The following is a 17,803-nucleotide window of genomic DNA, read 5'->3' as shown; positions in this document are numbered from 1 at the left end:
AGGATGCAAGTGTTTAGAGATTAGAATTTTATACCTGTCCCGTTGCTTGTTGTTTTTGAAGTTTATTCCATGATTCTTCACTTGTGCTTGCTTCTTTGGGGGAGGTCCTCCTTTAGAGCTTGCTGGTTCTTTACCACTTCTTATTGAAGCCATTGACCCTTGTTGGAATTGGTTTTGAAGGTTTAGGGTTTGGGAGGATTTTTGGTGGAAAGGATTGGTTTAGGGTTGGGGTTGATGTTTAAGGAAGGTTTGTTGGTTTGGATGTGGAGATTGGTTAAGGTTTTGTGGTGTTTGGGTTAGGTTTTGAAAGATTAGGGTTTTGGTGAATTATGGGTTTGAATGGATGAAAGATGTTTTTGATTGGTGGTCTTTGTTTTGGATGAAGTTTGTGGTTGATTGGTGAAAGAATTGAGTGATTTGGTTAAGTTTTGAAGGAGATATGAGGGTTTGAACCTATGAGGGATTATGGAGGTTTAGAGAGAAGTTTGAAAGATGAAAGAGGGTTGTTGTTTGTGAATGAGGAAGAAGAAAGAAAAATTTGTATATATGGGCAACAAGAGGTCGGGCACGGCCGTGCCACCTATTGGCACGGGCCGTGCCATCTTTCTGACTTCATCCATCATTTTTTTGCTTCAAAACTTGGCACGGCCGTGCCATACCTAGCACGGGCCGTGCCTCTTCTCTGGTCCTGGGGCTTCAAAATTTTTCCATTTTTTCGAATCAACTTGGACAATTACCTACAAAAATACTTAAAACAAAGAAAAACAAAACAAAAGCGATTAAATGCGTGGGTTGCCCCCCACGAAGCGCTCTTTTAATGTCATTAGCTTGACGGTTAGAAAGAGTCCTTAGAATGGATCAAAGATATCATATTGTGTAGATGACGCTATAAAACGTTCTTTCACAACATGATCGTTAAGCATGCAACAAGAGTAAAGAGCGGGACCCTTCATAACATTTTCCAACTCGTATCCTACCATTTGATCACTCACTTGAAAGACTATCCTACCAAGTTTAACATCAATGAGAGCTCCCGCAGTTGCGAGGAAAGGTCTACCTAGGATTATAGGGACGTCATCGTCCTCTTCAATGTCAACGACTACAAAATCAGTGGGGGTGTATATCCCTTCTATCTTAACAGGTATGTCCTCGACAAATCCTACAAGTTTCATGGTAGAACGATCAGCTAACTTTAATTCCATTTCGGTAGGTTTCAACTCTCCTATCCCTATCCTTGTAAGAAGAGACAAAGGCAGCAAACTAACACTAGCTCCTAAGTCACATAAGGCTTTGTTTATGGTTTCATTCCCAATTTCACATGGTATGGCAAAGCTACCTGGATCTCTAAGCTTAGGGGGTGCTTCTTGGATGATTGCACTAGTTTCCTTAGCCAAGGCTATTGTCTCATTATGTTCTATATCCCTTTTCTTTGAAAAAATTTCCTTTAAAAACTTGGCATATAGAGGCATCCTAGACAAAGCTTCAGCAAAGGGAAGTTTAATGCAAATCTTCCTAAGTATGTTAACAAATTTTTCAAACTTACCCTCTAGTTTAAGCTTTTCAGGATTTAAGGGGGATGGAGTTTTGTTTTCTTCAAGTGGTTTTGCTTCTTCTATCACAACTTTATCACCTAAGGGCTTGACATTTTCTTTCCCAATGTTTTTAACCTTAGCTAAAGTTTCGCCTAACTTACTACCCCCAAAAGATATAACATTAACTTGGGCTTTGGGATTGGCTTCGGTTTGACCAGAAAAGACTCCCGGTGTTTGGGAAGATGTAGCCACTTGTTGGGCTATTTGGGCGATTTGTGTTTCAAGCATTTTAGAGTGAGTAGCAATAGAATCAACCTTGGTATTGAGCTTGGAAAGAGAATCATTCAGAAATCCAGTTTGGTTTTTAAGTTCTTGAAGTTGTTTGTTTTGGTTGGCAATAGAGTTTTCCAACAAGATTTCCAAATTGGATTTCTGAGTGAATCTTTGGTTGTTTGCATAACCGGGTGGTGCTACTTGTCCATAGGGATTTTGGTTTTTATAAAAATTTTGATTTTGTCGCATCCCTTGGTTGTATTGAGCATAATTCATTTGCTCAACACCGTTAATAGCACTACCTAGTTGGCAATCAACACCAGCATGACCGGTTATACCACATATTTCACAAGAAGGAGTAGAAGCAGAATTGATAGCACTAACATTGAGTTTTTCAAGTTTTTCGGTTAGTGTATCAATTTTAGAAGCGAGGTGGTCATAGTTAGAGACTTCGTACATACCTGCCTCCTTTTTGGAGGATGAAGAACTAGCGGTGGCTCTCTCGTCGGTCCATTTGTAATGATTTTGAGCCATGTCTTCAATCAAGGCATACGCCTCCGTGTAGTTCTTATTCATAAGTGCTCCACCTGCAGCTGCATCAACAGACATCTTAGTGGTATAAGCCAAGCCATTATAAAAAGTGTGGACTATAAGCCACTTCTCTAGGCCATGGTGGGGACAAAGTCTTAACATTTCTTTGAAACGCTCCCACGTATCATAGAGATTCCCCATCTTTTTGGTTGAACCGCGTGATTTGGTCTCTAAGTTTAGCGGTTTTAGATGGTGGAAAGAAACGGGCAAGTAATGCTTGCCTCATCTGATCCCATGAAGTAATGGAACCGACTTCGAGGGAATGGAACCAAGCGCTAGCTCTATCCCTTAAGGAAAAGGGAAAGAGATGAAGTCTTACGGCTTCTTGGTTCTCCTTCATGGTTCCACTAATTCGTAGGAAAACAGAGATGTGAAGATTGGGATCCTCAGTGGGGGATCCCGAGAATTGGTTTTGTTGCACCAAGTTAAGTAGGGCAAGCTTAATTTCAAAATTGTCATCCTCAACCGTTGGGTACACAATAACAGCTTGTGGCTCAGCCGTAGACGGCGTTGCATACTCTTTGAGAGTGCGATTGGCCATGGCGGTGTTATTTTGTGCTGCTCTCCTTCTTCTATGTAAGAACCTTTCGATCTCGGGTATGAATACCGCTTGATTTCTAGTTCTTCGCATAAAAGGTTGAGAACCCAAGAAGTTAACGATAACAGAAAAATAAAAAGTTAAAAATAAAAAGAAAAGAGAAAGAAGAGAGAATTCTAATCACTAAGGAAAAGCTAATTAAATTAGTTAACTCTCCGGCAACGGCGCCAAAAACTTGACAGGGCCAAGCCGCAAGTGCACGGCCTATCGAAGTAATAGTAGTAAGTAGAGTTATCGTTCCGCTAGGGAGTTGTTCAACTTAATTAACTTTTAGTGAATGATTAGAGGAGAGAAAGTTAATAAAAGAGAGTTTGATTGCTGAAGGTAAAAAACAATAATAATAAAGGGCCTTAGGATCATTGGTTCATCATAATGACTAATCCTTCACTAGACAAAACCTAAACATCTAATTTCATGATTTACACACTAATTTCTAAAGACCAGTTTCCCTTAGCCCCTCACCTTTCCGATGAAAGTCCAGTGAGAGTTTACTTCTAGTAACCAAGCCTATTTCACTGACATGATTACTAGAAGATGCATAGAGGATTGAAACTACTCTTTGTCTCAATAATTGCAAAGACTATTTCACTGTTTTGCAATTATTGTCTAGATTCACTTGTTCCAACATCAAGACTCCGCTCTCGCTTTATGAATTGATGTTTAGGATGATGGATTAATGATTATCAAACCCTCCGCTTTCGCTTCCACAGTTTGATAATTGTTAATCCACGTTAAGACGGTGAATCTAGATTAGAAATTAGGGTTACATAGAAATTAGGGTTTAGACATGTTTTGTTTAGGATCGAGTCATTAGACTCCCCAACAATCCCAAGACGAAGAAGTCTACTCACTCATGTTCATCGTAGACATGGGGGAAGAAGAGAGAAAATAACAGTAAAGTAAATTGCAAAGAAAGTAAAAGGGAAAATAAAGACTTTATTAAAATAGCAATTGAAATAAACAAAGTAAAGGATGATCGTTTTATGGTGGAGAGCTACTCTATTTATAGCTTTACATCTGACTTAGAAACTAAGCAACTAAAGGGATAAAACGGTAAAGCTGCAACAGGGTAACTTGGGCTTGAAGAAAAGCAGTAAAAGTGGATTCTGGGATGGGCACGGCCGTGCCAAGCTTCTGACTTTGGGGGAACATATTTTTGTCCCGTATCTTCGTATTCTTGCGCTGTATTTGTTCCAGTCCTCTTTCTTTTGCTCCAAGGCACCTTCCACCATATATTTATTCCTAAAATAAAATAAAATACAATTTGAAGTAAAATATTCTAAACTAAAATAAAATGCAATAAAATAAAATCTAATCTAAAATAAAACTAAACTAAATAAGGCAATAAATAAGACTATCTATGACTCATCACTTCTTCAGAAGCTCCTTTGTATACTTTGATTGATGAACATAAACTCCATCTTTGCATTGATTAATTTGAATGCCCGGGAAGAACTTCAGCTCTCCCATCATGCTCATTTCAAATTCATCCTGCATTAACTTAGAAAATTCCTTACAAAGAGATGCATTAATAGAACCAAATATTATATCATCAACATATATTTGCACAACAAGAATATCTTTCCCAAGGGTCCTTCTGAAGAGTGTTGTATCAACCTGTCCTCTTTTAAAATCATTTTTGATTAAGAAATTACTTAGTCTATCATACCAAGCTCTGGGAGCTTGTTTCAAGCCATATAGTGATTTCTTCAGTTTAAAAACATGGTCAGAATATTTAATATCCTCAAATCCAGGAGGTTGCTTAACATACACTTCTTCTTCTATGACACCATTAAGAAATGCACTCTTGACATCCATTTGATATAATATTATCCCATGATTAACTGCATAAGATAGAAGTAACCTGATTGCTTCCAATCTTGCAACTGGAGCAAAAGTTTCAGTGTAATCAATGCCTTCTTGTTGACTATACCCTTGTGCAACAAGTCTGGCTTTGTTTCTTGTTACTTCTCCTTGCTCATTCAACTTGTTTCTGAATACCCATTTTGTTCCAATAATGTTCTTGTGCTGAGGTTTGGGTACCAGATCCCACACATCATTTCTTTGAAATTGATTCAACTCTTCTTGCATAGCTAAGATCCATCCATCATCTAAAAGTGCTTCATCAACTGTTGTAGGTTCAATCATTGAGATCGGTCCAATCATTGATTCTTCTTGTCTGAAGAATGATCTTGTTCTTCTTGGACTATCTTTGTTTCCAATGATTAGCTCCTCAGGGTGTGAAGACTTGTGCTTGAAAGTGTTTCTGGGAGGATCTTTTTGATGTGAGCCATCTTGTGCTTCATCAGAAGCAGTTTCATCTTGCGCTTCTGAAGTGGGTTCAGCTTCTGGACTTTCTTCAGATTCAACTATCTCATCAGGTTCTGAAGTAGCTTCAGGAACCTGTATCTCTGCAACACTTTCATCTTGCTTTGAGGTATTATCTTCAAGCTCTTTGTCATCAAATTTAACGTGCATAGATTCTTCAACACATAGTGTTTCTGAATTATACACTCTGTATGCCTTTGACCTTTCAGAGTAACCTAAGAAGATTCCTCTTTGGGCCTTGGCATCAAATTTCTTTAGGTAGAGCTTGTTATTCAGAATGTAACATGTACATCCAAATTGATGAAAGCAAGAGATATTGGGTTTCCTTCCTTTAAAGAGTTCATATGATGTTTTCTCCAAAATAGGTCTAATATAGATCCAGTTCTGGACATAACATGCTGTATTCACTGCTTCTGCCCAAAAATGTTTTTGTGAATTGTTTTCATGGATCATGGTTCTGGCCATTTCTTGTAAAGTTCTATTCTTTCTCTCTACAACCCCATTTTGTTGTGGAGTTCTAGGAGAAGAGAATTCATGGACAATTCCATGTTTTTCACAAAAAGCTTCAAATGATTCATTTTCAAATTCTCCACCATGATCACTTCTGACTTTCAAAATCTTTGATTCCTTTTCAGATTGAATTTGAGTGCAGAAACTACTGAATACATCACAAGCAACATCTTTACTCTTTATGAATTTCACCCAAGTCCATCTGCTATAATCATCAACAATGACTAATCCATATTTACTTCCATACAAGGATGCAGTAATCACTGGTCCAAATAAATCAATATGGAGTAGTTCTAAGGGTCTTGAGGTTGAAACAATGTCTTTGGTTTTAAAAGATGATTTCACAATTTTTCCTCTCTGACATGCACCACAGAGTGCATCTGAATGATAGTCAATGTCTGGTAGCCCTTTGACAAGTTGTAACTTACTAAGCTTAGAGATTAACCTCTAGTTAGCATGTCCCAACCTTCTGTGCCACATCCATTTCTTATCATTTACTGATAGAAGGCAAATCACCTTCTGATCATCCAGTTCAGAAAAATTGATTTTATAGACATTATCAACTCTCTTTCCCTTGAACACAATGGATTTGTCTTCCTTGTTGATTACTGTACAGTTGGTTTTCTCAAAAAGCACATCATAACCATTATCACAAAATTGACTAATGCTCAAAAGGTTATGTTCAAGACCATCTACCAACCATACATTATTAATTGCCAATAGTTCCTGTACCTATGATCTTGCCAGTTTGGTTGCCTCCGAATTTCACACTTCCTCCTTCTTTCATTGTTAAGCTGAGGAAGCTGGACTTTTCTCCTGTCATGTGTCTTGAGCAACCGCTGTCTAGGTACCATGATTTTTGCTTTGGTGCTGCTCTTAGACATACCTGTTTCATTGACATTTTCAGATTTAGGTACCCATTGTCCTATGGGTCCTGAAAGGTTAGTACTTAAGGCTTTACTCTTCACTCCTTGTACCTTGTGCTGTGAGTTGGGTTGCTTCTGATTAACCATTACCTTTGGTTTTGGTACTTCAGAAGCAGTAACCGTCTTCTTCTGAAACTTAGACTTCAGAAACTCAGATTTTGGTTTCACCAGACTCTGAGGTACAGGTTCTGATCTTTTCAGGATCCTGATCTTTGAAGTCTTGGAATCAGATTTGATCATAGCCTTTGACTTAGAGTTCTTTGGCTTTGAAGTAATTTTAGTCTTAGAACTAGAAGCTTCAGGTTCTGATTGAACAGTAGTTTCCAACTCAGCACCTTCAGGTACAAAGAAGGGTTTCAGACCTTCCTTGATGCATTCACAACAAGATTTTAGATTGGTTTTCTCAAGTTTCACTTCTGGAAAACCAATTCCTCTGCCATTGTTCTTGTAAATGCTATAAATCATAGAAGCCACTTTGCTTCTGTCAATGCCAGATATAATAAAATCTTCAAGAGAAATTTCACGGTTACTTAAAGGTTTTTCATTACACTTTTCTTGTAGCTTCTGACATAAGAACCTAAGCTGATCTTCATACGTTTTACACATGAAGTCAAAGCCCCTAAGTCCATGTTCAGAAGCTTTCAGATCCAATAGAGTTTATTTTTGTTGTTTCACCAAATCAGCATATTTTTCTTTTAAATCCTTCAACTCATTGGTTCTTACTTCAAAATGTGTAAGAAGTTATTTAAGTGACTCAACAAGTTCATCTCTGGGAATTTTGGAATATACCTCGTTTTCATCTTCTGATTCTGAATCTGATCCAGCTTCTGAAGTTGCTGTTGCTACCAGTCCAACAACTACCTTTGCATCTTCATCAGCTTCCTCTTTGTCAGATCTAGATTCACTTCCCAAATCATCCCAGGTTGCCATTAAACTCTGCTTGATCTGCTTCTTGAATTTGCTTGGTTTGAATGTAGACCTCTTTGACTTGTCCTTTGACTTTTCTCTTTGAAGATCAGGGCATTCAGCAATGAAATGTCCAGGCTTCTTACAGTTGAAGCATCCCTTCTGATCTTCTTTCCTTGAGCTTATGGAGTTACCCCTTCTGGCGAGAAACTTTCTGTTCTTCTTGGCCAGATACTGAAGTCTGTTGGAGAGCATGGCCATCTCAGCAGCATCTGGTTTAGAATCTGAACTAGATTGTTCTTCTTCTTCAGATTCAACCACTTTGAGAGCTTTTGATGACTTGCCTTTGGATGGAAGAGCTATTGATTTACTCTTCTTAGTAGACTCATGTTCATTAAGACTGAACTCATGAACTTTGAGAGAACTAACAAGATATTCGACACTTAAAGTGTTTAAATCTTTAGCCTCCTCAATGGCAGTCACCTTTGGTCTCCATCTTGCAGGTAAGCTTCTGAGTATCTTGCTCACATGGTCAGAAGCAACATAGCTCTTCTTTAGAATTTGTAGCCCAGAGACTAAGGTTTGAAACCTTGAGTACATCTCCTCAATAGTTTCATCATCCTTCATCTTGAATAACTCGTACTGATGTACAAGCATGAGAGCTTTAGCTTCTTTGACCTTCTTGCTGCCCTCGTAGTTTGAACAGAGTGAAGCAAACATAGCTTTAGCAGTGGATTTGTCACTCATCTTCATGTACTCTGCTTTGGGTATAGCAGTGACAAGAGCTCTTCTGATAATATGATGCTTCTTGTAGAGTTTCTTCAACTCAGGAGTATGTTTCTTTCTATCCACAGCAGCTTCTTCTTCATCAAGGACTAAATCACCAACACCATCTTCCAGAATATCCCATAATTCTTCATCTAGGCTCATGATATAACTGTAAAAGTTGGTCTTCCACCAAGAAAATTCTTCAGCATCTCCATTGAATTTTGGAATCTTTCCAACACTGGATTTCTTACTATCACTATAATCATATGAGACATGTTTATAGCTAGTATCATCAGAACCAGTAGGAGGAGGAGTAGACATGTTTTTCTCAGATCTTTGACTGTTGCACTGTCAAGTGTTACACAACAGACCAAGGCTCTGGATACCAATTGAAGGTGAGAAAAACACAAGAAGGGGGGTTGAATTGTGTTTTGGAAAATTCTTCGTTTCTCCTAAAAACTGAACACACTGGTCAGAAGCTAAGTGAAACAGCTTCTGAAGTGGTTATCAGAATCTAAATGCAGCGGAATAAAACAGAGAGAGAGAAGAAGAACGACACAAAGCAATTATACTGGTTCCTTCCACAATCCGGAAGTAGTCCAATCCCACTTGCACTTCCAAGGAGATTTCACTAAGAGTAATATTTGATTACAATTGCTCAAGCACACAAGCAAGAGACTTCCTTTGCTCAAGCACACAAGCAAGAGACTTCCTTTGCTCAAGAACACAATCAAGAGACTTCCCTGCTCAAGCACAACTGCAGGAGACTTCTAACTAAACAAAATTACACAGAAAGTTGTTTAAGGTTGAACACTTGATATACAATCAGAGGTGTTCACAATACAAATCAGATACAGACTCAATGACTTAAGAATTTCTAAGATATAACTTTGAGACACAGAAATTCTAAGTGAATGCAGAACAATTTCAGCAGAGGTTTGGCACTTGTAAAAATGTTGTGAGTCTTTCGTTCAGCGTTCTTGCATTACCAATTCTCTAAGACTTCACTCCTTTATATAGAGGTGTGAAAGAGACGTTGTGAAATTGCCAGCACATCAAAGAGTCGTTGTTGAAGCTTGATCTTTCACCAATGATCTTTTGCCTGATTTGGTTGTTGTCCTATGAAGAACCAATTTGAAATCCATTCCTTAACCAAAGGAACATCTATGCAGGCGAAGCCGTATTCTGGAGCTGTTTTCTTGTCTTGTAGCGTGGACACAAAACAGAGTAGTGGAGAACGTGGTTGTACAATTCGTACAGAAGTACAATGTCAACGCTTTCGTCCAAAATTGCAAGCACATGCCTTCAAACACCTTTGAAATGACCGTTGCAATGTTCCACTAATTTTCTGCTATGTTTTCGAATCCAATAGACAGCTTTTGCAGTGTTGATTCTTCAATCTTTGAATCTTTTGCAAATCCAGTTGATCTTCAGCTTCTGGTGAAATGACTTCTGATGAGGCAGCTTCTGATGATGCAGCTTCTGATAACACAGCTTCTGATAATGCAGCTTCTGATGATGTGGCTTCTGGACCTCTTGTCTTCAGAAGCGGTAATCTTCAGGAGCACCATTTCTTCATGAGCGATTTACTCTCTTCAGGAGCAGCTTGACTTCAGGAGCGCTTTCCGTCTTCAGGAGCGTATTGCCTTCAGAAGCGTCTAAGCTTCATTTTCTTTTGCTCTTTATTTGCTCATTCAGAACCAATTAATGATGTAACTTTTTAACTGTGGTCCTGTACACTTGAACAAGTATTAGCTAGTCCAATTTACAATTTTTAATATCTTGTTATCATCAAAAATTTCTATGGTTCATTGTTAAACACATTTTGTTCCAACAGAGATCAGGTCTTTCGAATCCTCTGAGTTCCCTTAATTGGTATACTGCACCTATTTCTTACGAATAATTCTCTAGTTTCACGATGGTTAACAAAATAGCCCTAATCAATCCCTTGACTTAGGACCCTCTTCTCAGAGTACGGCCCCTAATTCCTTAGGTGGTTTAATATTCTTTGAAGGTTTTAAGAACGTTAACTTAATATCACAAATAAACGATTACCATTCCTAGACTAACCCTGTTTATTTGAACAATTCAATTAGGTCGTTGAAAGCTATGGTCAGTATTCATTCTCACGAAAACATATTTATATTTGATTAGGATATAAAAAGCATTAAGAACAATTGAATTGAATAAAACTAGATAGATAAACATAATAATAGAGTTTCACAACAACATGGTTCAATTAGGGTTACATCAGAATACTTAATCTCAAAGAAAATTAGCTAGACATAGTTAAAGGAATAAACAACATGGTAAAGAAAATAAACCGATAGAGTTCCGTCGTTGCCGGCTTTACTCCTCAATTTCTCTTCCTCGTGCTGCTGTTGATATTGTTTTTCTATAAGACTATGTGCAATGGTGCTGTTGAACCTGACATTAAACAAGCAAAAGCACTGCAATGGCATGTTGAAACTGTGTTGAATGAACTGCTGGACGAGAGAGAGGATTAACGGATTCAACACCAATTAATCTGACACAGGATGCCACGTGGCGGCGTGCAATTGGCGTGCAAATAGGATGCTCGCCATTTCACATGGCATGCAAAAAAAAAATTAAAAAAAAAAAACAAATAGGATGCTCGCCATTTCACATGGCATGCAAAAAAAAAAAAAATAAATAAATAAATATTATGCTCTCCATTTCACATGGCAAACAAAAAAAAATAGTAAAAAAAAAACAACAAATGGCGCCATTTGATATGTTAAACATGGAAAAAAAAAATTAAATACTTAAATATACATGCTCGCCAAATAAAATTACAAACACACACAAAAGTTTGGAATGTTTCGTGATTGAAGATGATTTGTATCGTACTAAATAAATTGCTTGTGTGTTGTGTGCTTTTTTTTTCTTGCATTTTAAGTTATTTGTGTGTTGCGTGCTTAGTTTGTTGTATTGCATTTTAAGTTAAGAAAATAAAAATAAATTATTTAAATAAATTTTGTTTTTACAAAAAAAAATGTTAAGTGTTTCTTTATTTTAATTTAATTATAATCGATAATTGTAATTTTATGTAATTATAAAAACAAAAATATAAAATTAAATAAGAATAAGAAATAAAAGGTGGTGGGGTAGAGTGTTGAATGAAAAAAAACCATTGGAGAGGTTAAAGTTGAATGAGTGTTGAATTAAGAGAGAGAAGATGATGTGGAGTGTTGGGAATTGAAAAAGTGGGTGTTGAAGGGTGTTTAATGTTGGTGACCATTGTAAATGGTCTAACCATGTGCCTCCTAGCCGTCTCGTGATGCGTGCCTCTCTTGTCTTTCCAAATCGTCAATTATTTTCTGCCGAAAACGTGATACCTCTTTTGTGATGTGCTGCTTCCTTTTATATTGCCTTCAACAAGTTCTTTTGTTGATCATTTTCTCTCGGGTAAGGTAACAGCCCAACTTCTTTTACTATCCATGTACCACCATACACCAAACTTACTATTAAGTTTCTAGTCATACCTCCTTTTCTTCAATAGGCTAGATAAATGGCACATTAATTTGTTCTCATTCTTTGGCCTTAAAAATATGTCACTAATTGACCAATAATGATAATAAAATACTATTTGACTTGATAAATCGGAAATGATAATTTATTCAAAATAACTCTAAATTAAATCCTAGACTAATAAAAATAGACTAAAAATTTAATTAAAATGACTCTAAAAATAGTGAATGACTGACTGTCATCAATTACGCAAAACATAGTATGCGAAAATACGAAGATGCAATGTTGAATGTTCAAGAAAGGCATGTGCGAGTACATGATGAGTCTACCATGGGAATTCGAGATTGCTCCGGAATAAGTTTAAGTATGATATGGATATGTCAGGAGGTAAATCCAACCAGTGAGAATGTAAGGGCTATCCACAAGTATAGTAATATGATAATATGACAAGTCTATCGTGAGATTCAATCTTACAAGGCAATGAGAAGTGCAAGATTGCGGCGTTGGTTACCACATGAAAGGTCTTGAGAAGGGTTCAAGAAGATAGTAATCATATAGGAAAAAGGAATGTGAAGTTTCACTCGTCTCAATGGATTAGAGTATTGGTTAAAGGCAACCGGTGGGAATCAGAGTGACGCAACAGAAATTAATCGGTAAAGTATAATGGATGTGTTTTCACCTAAGTAAGATAGGAAAGGCTGGAGTCACTACAAATGAAGTAATCAGGTTGCTTAATTGGTGATGTCGAATACGTGCAAGGACTGTTAGCCGGTTAGAAAGAGTATGTACTATGATAAGAAAAATACATGTAAGATTCGGATGATTCCCTTTTTGTGACTCAAAGTAATGATCGAATCATCAAGTGTGATAACCGGTATTCGAAGAAGAAGTGCCCAACAGGAAAAGGTAACAACATTTGAGCGTTACCCGGATATGATGTTCTGAAGATTTAAGTTCAATTTTCTTGGGACAAAGGAACGAGATATTGTCATGTGGGTCAAGGATCCTACATGATTTATGTTATGCAGTAATGTGTGTCTCTGAGATATACATATAAGTTAAGAAGGAATAGGAAAGAAACCACTTTTGAAGTTTAAGAATTTTATCATGAAAGTAGAAACAATTCTTGAGTTATGCACGATGAGACTCATACCCTCATGTGCCATGCTGAAATAAAAAGACATCAAGGCCTAAGTCAGACAATGATGATCTTCTCTTAAAATAGCAAGAACAGCTTAGCTGGTGGAGGACTCTGCACCCAGTAAGGTCGACACTTTCAGCCAGGAAGATGCTTTGCCACCCAATCGGCCGAAGCATTGGCTAATCTGTTCACCCTTTATACCGACCAGCAGGGACATTAGGAGTTGCTGCACATCACTAACAATAGGCCTCAGACTGCGATCTGTAGACGACTTTTTTTTGACTATGAAAAGCTTTCAAGACCTGAGATGGATCTGTTTTCATACATAAAAACAGAAGATAGCTGTAGAGAAAAAGCCAGGTCAGAACCTTTCCTAAGTGTAAGTGCATGAGCCTCCGCCATGTCCACCGAAGAAAGAGTCATTTTCTTTTAACTTAGTCAAGCACTCAATTGCTTTGAGTGCTTGACTTAGCCTGCCTCTCCCATCATGACTTTCATTCATGAAGGAAAAAAAAAAGCAATGATGATCAGAAGAGTCTTGGTCACTAGAAAGTGTTTAAGAGGAGAAGGATAGGCCCTAGAAAACAACCCTTTCGTAGTTCTAGCTGCTCAAAAGGGAGTTCGATTTCTTTCATCTGGGAAGGTGGTAGTATATATAGTTAAGGAATAACGATACTTGCTAGAATAATCTCAAACCATGATTTTATAACTTTTAAAGTTAAGATGGGTAGTAAGGGACTTGGAAACGAAGTTTATTTTTAAAAATATGGTATCTTTATATTCTGAAACCAATGATACACATAGTAAGCGAGTAAGCTCACTTAAGACGTGCGGGCGTCAGGAACAACTCGTCATTGGCGAGCTTGGGACGAGCTGTAAAGTTTTTTCAAAAATATAGTGACTTGTCCTGTGGTTCTGCAGTATCGTTATGGGTTTGGTTGTGCAATGTTCTTTTAAAAAGCCATGCATCTATTCGTTCCAAGGACCCGAATACCAATGTTTAGAAAATGTCTTAAAGCAAAAAGTTAGAACAAGTATCGTTATTATCTAACAAGATGCGACACTTGAGAGTATGTAAGACACCATGGAAGTTAAGGTTTGATGAAGTAAAACATCAATGTTCACTTAAAGATCGCATGGAATGTACGGATTTTTGCTATGAATGTTCAAGTGTAAGTGGTTTAAGTCGGGAGTTTCAGGAACATGTGAACTAAAAGATTGAATAATGGATGTCAGGTGTATCGGCGTATTTGATTCCGCTTCCCCATGACAAGTTATATGAGTTACTCATGAATTCGGGTGCAATGAAATTGTAATGAGATCGGAAGATTTCATAAGACTCTGAAGAGAGATAAGAGGTTCGTGGAATCGTCAAGATAAGTAATGCAAGTAAGAGGCATGAGTCTCAAGGTAAAGTAAGGAAGATTATGTATGAACTATGTGTATGCATGATAAGATGTCTTAGATGCAATCGAGCACTGCAGGGCAAACCTGGAATCCGGTAGGACCCCAGTTAGAAGGCAAATCCTGAGTGTTCCAGTTAATGATAAGTTACTCATATGAATGGTTAATGTTAAACGGATAAGAAATGGATTCGAGATAATTAGTCCAACAAACCGAAAGGATAAGTTTTGACCATGATGTTTTAAGAAAGCCAAGACTATGAGAGAGTTAATTTCGATAATACGAGGATTACTTCAAGAAGCTATGCTTTGAACTTGGTAAATATTAAGTGATCTCTAAATTTCGAGGACGTAATTTTTTTAAGGGGGTAGAGTGTAACATCCCGCTCTTCAGCAATAAGAATTTTACCCATCGGATGTATCAGAGGTTAAGTGATAAAGAATGCTAAGTACGACGGAAGATATTATTATGAAATATTAGTCAAGCAAGGGTTTAAGTATCAGTGTCAGGTTAAACACGTTTAAGACGAAGGGCATTCTGGTACTTTCATGCAAAGGGGTATATAAGTGATTTTGGGCTAAAATTTTCATAATTTCTTGTTCTTTCTCTCTCTAGGTTTGAGAGAAAGAATTCTCTCCTCCTTCTCCCTAGAACCGCCCCCAATCTCTCCCTCTAATCCACTAATCTTTCCAAGTTTTACTCAATTGGTGGGTTAGCAAGCAAGAAACAAATGGAGGAAGGGATTAAAGCATGGATTGGTTGAAAGTTAAGAATCACGGATAAAGCAAAAAGCTAGGGTTTGAGCTTGAAGCTTGAAGAATTGCAAGAAACATGATAAGGTGAGTTCTTTAGATAGTTTCCCACCTTTGGGATGTGCAAATTCTTGTGAGAATTTATGAATTTAAGTTTTGGAGGGTATTAGAACCCTAATGTCCCTTTGGCCAATTCTTGTTGATTATAAGTTAAAATTTCCATGAAATATGTTTATGTATGTCTCTATAAGTTGTTGGATGTTTATGGTGCATTGCAGGATCATATTGGACGAGTTTTGGGTCAAAATTGCAAAATCTGCACCACAGACCAGAAGAAACTCGTTATTAGCGAAATAGTTTCGCTAATAGCAAAATTTACAGAGCCTGCCCAAAAACATTTCGCCAATGGCGAAACTCTCTGCCCTGGCCAACATGATTTTGGCTTGTTGGCTCATTCTAGGGCCGGTGGTGCATTCTGAAGCTTTTCTTTCATCGTTTTACAACTTTATAACCCCAAAACAACATCTAAGCATGTATGGCAAGGACGGCACAAGAGAGTTTAAGCCGAATTACTCGGGTAGTGATGAACTAAGGAATGGAATGAATGTAGAGCCTCGACATAGTTTTTCGAGAACTAGAATGTTAAGCTAGAATCCTATGTAAGTTAAGAGGCGAAGTATATTCTCTTCACACATGATCAAGAATGATTAGGCAAGCATGTTAAGCCGTGGATTGATAAGTTAATCTCTCCACTATGAATAAGTATGAACATGAATGAACAAGTATGTAGTTTACCATAATCGGATCGATCAAGGATCCGAGGTAAATGAGGAAGCATGTATAGGTTGAACCTTACATGAATGATTAAGACTATGACTTTAATGAATGATGTAGGTGCCATGTCTCTTGTGATCCATGCAAGGTTGGGATCTCAAGGGATTCTCTCTATGGGAACGGGATAAGCTCCGCAAGGGGGGGCCTGCATGTCACTGAGTAAGCAAAATGTAGGTGTCGTGAGAATGGGATAAGCTCCGCAAGGGGGCCCGCATGTCACTGAGGGAGTCCGATGTGCCTTAGCTAGGTTTTCATCGATTATGTATGCGATTGCACTCGGGGTTACTCCACTCGGGGCTCTCCGTAAAATGAACCAAGATAATGATGTTTGTTCAACGCTAACCTAATGAATGAATGAATGAATATGACTATGTACGATGCGATATGACTATGATTATGATATGATGTTAGCTATGAGCAAGTATGGAATAGAACAGGATATGAATGTATACTGATGACAATCTTAGGTTTCCCTAATCGTCCGGTTTAGGACCGTGTCATGAATATGTTATGTTTAGGCCTCAATGCGTTTAGCGTATCTTGGCATAGCGGTCTTAGGATCCCCTTAACCGCCATGACACGTATGAGGTTTAGTAAAGACCTATAACAAGTAAGATGAACCTATGACGGATCTAGTATGCACGACCGTCTAGGAAAGCATGACCACACACGTATAATCAACCGTCAGGTTGTATTGTAGACACGTGGTGACCGTAGGTTTCCCCCGAGGTTACCTAAAGGTTAGGATTAGGAAGAACTCACTGAGACATTATGTATCATCCCAATCCTTATTTGTTTCAGATAAGCATGATGGTTTTGCAAGCTTGTAGCCGGATGGATATTTCAGCAAGTGCACGTTCGTACCCGCGGCAGGATGTCAGGGACCTTTAAGGATATGTTCTTTTTTATGTATGGACGAGATGTATTATATTGTTGTTTGTACGAACGTGATTTGTTGTATATATGTTATTCATTCGAAGATTTATTGTTGTAAATTTTAATGTATCCAAGTGAATGCACATGCTAAACTTCCTAGGTACGTTTAGTATGGGTGTTACATTTTATATCTGTATCGGATAATAATCTAGTCGTATTACAATAAAAATTGTTATCAATAAAATTTATCCGTAAATTTCAACATAACATGTAGAATCCTCTGTAGACGAATTTTACACTGAGATTAAAGACTTCTTTTTTCTTTGTAAAGAACACTGAGATTAGAGTTTTTTTTTTTTTTTTTGGCAAAAGGAACAGGTATATAAATAAAAATAAAAAGGAGTTACCGGAAGGCATTAGACCTGACTCAAATACGTGGTAAAACCAAATAAGGTGAACCCACCCTAATCAATCCTAATCAAACAAACACTCATCACAAGTGCAGCTTAGCAAACCCGCGTACGGGCAATCTATATTTTTTAACCAATAAATTTTTTTTTTGTAGTGTGTATTTTAGATTTTTAAAAAAAAATTCATTTTGTTAAAAAAAATATTTTTAGCCTCAAAATAAAAAGTTATTCCTACTAACCTTTAAAAACAAGTAACTCAAGCGTAAAAGTTTCAAGTATTCAACAAATTATTTTTATGATAGTAAACAAACAGAAATAACTTTGTAATTTTAAAAAAATCTTTAAAAAATAATCTCTAAATTCTTTTAACCTATAATATTTTTTTTTTTTAAAAGCCGAAACAAACGCACTTTTTATTTAATCATTATTGTCTGTACAAAAGCCATAATGGCAAGGCAAAAG

At 37.4% G+C, this 17,803-nt stretch overlaps 1 non-coding gene across 1 annotated transcript; it reads left to right on the top strand.

The window, feature by feature from the left end:
* Positions 1-2,469: 2,469 nt before the first annotated feature.
* On the top strand, positions 2,470-2,574 carry LOC146948854 (small nucleolar RNA R71). Its single transcript, XR_015029452.1, has one exon. It is a non-coding gene; the product is annotated as a small nucleolar RNA R71 (small nucleolar RNA).
* Positions 2,575-17,803: the final 15,229 nt, after the last annotated feature.

Source organism: Medicago sativa, chromosome 2 (genome assembly GCF_051527215.1).
Source record: "Medicago sativa cultivar Bolivia chromosome 2, Bolivia_mono, whole genome shotgun sequence".
Taxonomy (NCBI): Eukaryota; Viridiplantae; Streptophyta; class Magnoliopsida; order Fabales; family Fabaceae; genus Medicago; species Medicago sativa.
The sequence above is the reverse complement of the archived record's forward strand: the minus strand, read 5'-3'. Positions and strand labels throughout refer to the sequence as shown.